The sequence below is a fragment of the Leptonychotes weddellii genome, chromosome 5 (assembly GCF_054177405.1).
Source record: "Leptonychotes weddellii isolate Sample4059 chromosome 5, ASM5417740v2, whole genome shotgun sequence".
Taxonomy (NCBI): domain Eukaryota; kingdom Metazoa; phylum Chordata; class Mammalia; order Carnivora; family Phocidae; genus Leptonychotes; species Leptonychotes weddellii.
This window is the reverse complement of record NC_138373.1, coordinates 106166492-106169429: the sequence shown is the minus strand read 5'-3', so window position 1 is coordinate 106169429 and position 2938 is coordinate 106166492. Positions and strand designations below refer to the sequence as shown.

Sequence of the window (2938 nt, the reverse complement as noted above, 5' to 3'; positions counted from 1 at the left end):
TATTGAGGAGAGCACATTCTGCATGGAGCACTGGGTGTTATGCACAAACAATGAATCATGGAACACTACATCTGAAACTAATGATGTAATGTATGGGGATTAACATAAGAATAAAAAAATTTAAAAAAAAAGAAAAAAGAATTTTAATTAAAAAAAAAGAAGAACTACAGGGTATGATGCTAAGCAAAATAAGTCAGTCAGAGAAAGACAAATACCATATGATTTCAGTCATACATGGAATTTAGGAAACAAAACAGATGAACATAGGGGAAGGGTAGGAAAAATAAAATAAGATCAAAACAGAGAGGGAGACAAACCATAGACTCTAAACTGTAGGGATCAAACTAAGGGTTGCTGGAGGGGAGGTGGGCAGGGGGAGGGGGTAACTAGATGATGGGCATTAAGGAGGGCATTTGATGTAATGAGCACTGGGTGTTGTGTGCAGCTGATGAATCACTAACTTCTACCCCTGAAACTAAAAAAAATTGCTTAGTAAGTGTTTCATATTCATAATGAAGTCCTTAAAGAAGCATAACTAATAATGAAGTCATCAAACAAGAAACTTGCCCTCAAGGGATGAAATGTTTATACCTAGGAGTTTTCATGACATTTAGTTTAATGAGAGCTTATATAATTTTCAACCACACAATCAACTCCGTTTGAATTGGCTTGGCTTTTGACTTCCCATATTATTTGGGGGCAGTCAGTATTACCTGCAAGTGTCTGAACACTTGCCAAGTGACTGATTATCAGAGTAAAATTTGCTAGAGCTTCTTCTCTGTATTCTCCTTACAGCTTTGCTGTAACTCATTTCTACACATCAGGTAAGAAGCCAAGAGCTAAATACCAGTCACTGTCTCATCTGAAGAAAAATCCAATCTTAATGGTAAGTTTTTCTCTTTATGGTCTTCCTCTACTGTCTTACCTCTTTTCTACTTCTTTCGTCTTCCTTCTCTTTCTTCCTTGTTTCATTTCCCCTCTCTCTGAACCCTTATTCACTTTATTTTGCATATCACTGTGTTATTCTTTTTCTGTTTTCAGAACTATAACCAGAAGAAACACTGAATTTAATTCTTTTCAAGTCAGTTTTACTATGCAATCAGATAAATTTAATATTGGCAGAGGAGATGATAAAAGTGAAGAAATGAAGAGATGGGATAGAGACAAAACACACTACACTGATTTATGGGAATAAAAAATCAGATAGGACCAAGAAAGAGTGTTCATGAGCTGAGTAGATGTGGCACAAACCAAACCAGGGAAGAGCTACAGTTGTTATACTGAATTCCTTCCAGGATGATCTTAAACCTAAAGCTGGATTTCTATTTTCAACCATCTTAAACATTCATATATCATCTTGTTTCTCTGTTGCACTCATGGTCAGTTCCTTGAGGCAATGGTATTTGTACAGTCATCAGGCTGAGTATAAGTACTATGACATTTTAGCACTTACATACTGAGAAAAGAAGAAATAATTTTTTTTCACATACCTGTTCATTTCTTCACCTCATTACTATAAATCTAAGCCAGACTATAAAGATGATATATAAGATAGTTTTTTATTTCATCAAATTTGTAGAAAATATTTGTCTTTCCTCAAAAGCAAAGTAACAGCTTTTGTTAGTTTATCCTACATTAATCATTTCCAAAAAAGTGCCCCATTAGTATGTATAATCAATAGCAATTACTAATACTTTGACGTTGTTATCTTCATATTTTACCACTGGTACCTGTACATATTTTTTCCTCAATATTTTTACAAGAGCAAAAGCATATCAGGAGGTCAAGATGGAAAACCATATAACCGTGACCGTATTTATCTTAGCAGGATTGACAGAGGACTACAAATGGAAGATTGTGCTATTTATCTTCCTACTCCTTACCTACTTGCTAAGCATCTCAGGCAACTTAGTTATCATTACCCTCACTTTGCTGGATTCTCATCTCAAGACCCCTATGTATTTCTTTCTTCAAAATTTTTCTTTCTTAGAAATTTCTTATACAACAGTCTGCATCCCCAAATTGCTTGTAAACATGGCAACCAGTGACAAAACCATTTCCTATAACTGTTGAGCAACTCAGTCATTTTTTGCATCCTTCTCAGTGCATCTGAATTTTATCTCCTGGCTGTCATGTCCTATGATCGTTATGTTGCCATCTGTAAGTCCCTGCATTATATGACCATATGAGCAGCAAAATCTGTATCCAGCTAGTCCTTAGCTCTTGGATCACTGGTTTCCTCATCACCTTTCCAGGACTCATTTTGCTTAGGCCTGGACTTCTGTGACTCCAATATCATTGATTGTTTCTACTGTAACACTGCTCCCCTCTTGCAAATCTCCTGCACTGATATGCATGTGTTGGAAATGATGAGTTTCGTCCTAGCTTTGGTGACTCGCTGGTCACTTTGGCATTAGTGATTCTATCATACACATATATTGCCTTGACAATTTTAAAAATTCCTTCTGCCAACCAGAGAAAAAAGGCTTTCTCCATGTGTTCTTCTCACATGATTGTCATCTCCCTCTCATATGGCAGCTGCATCTTCATGTACATTAAACCCTCAGTCAAACAGGATATCCTTAATGAAGGGAGTGGCAATTCTCAATACTTCTGTTGTTCCACTTTTGAACCCCTTTATTTATACTCTAAGGAACCAGCAGGTAAAGCAAGCATTTAAGAACTTGCTACAAAGGATTCTGTCTTTATTCAAATAGAATCATAATGAGATATATAAAGAAAGTTAATAAGGAAAATTGCAAAGGAAATGCTTAGATTGGGTCCTAATTTTACTATTGCACCACCCAATATATAGTCATATTTGTCCTTTCATTTCTTTCTGAAGTGTCATGATGTTTACATTAGCTCTTGTTTCTCAATAATGCCTTCCCTTTCAAAATACTAAAACTTTATTTTTTTGTTCCATTGTAAGAATTCT

At 35.6% G+C, this 2938-nt stretch overlaps 1 pseudogene; it reads left to right on the top strand.

Annotated features, from left to right (window-relative positions):
* Positions 1-1788: 1788 nt before the first annotated feature.
* On the top strand, positions 1789-2717 carry LOC102740945 (olfactory receptor 6C75-like; annotated as a pseudogene).
* The last annotated feature ends 221 nt before the right edge of the window (positions 2718-2938 follow it).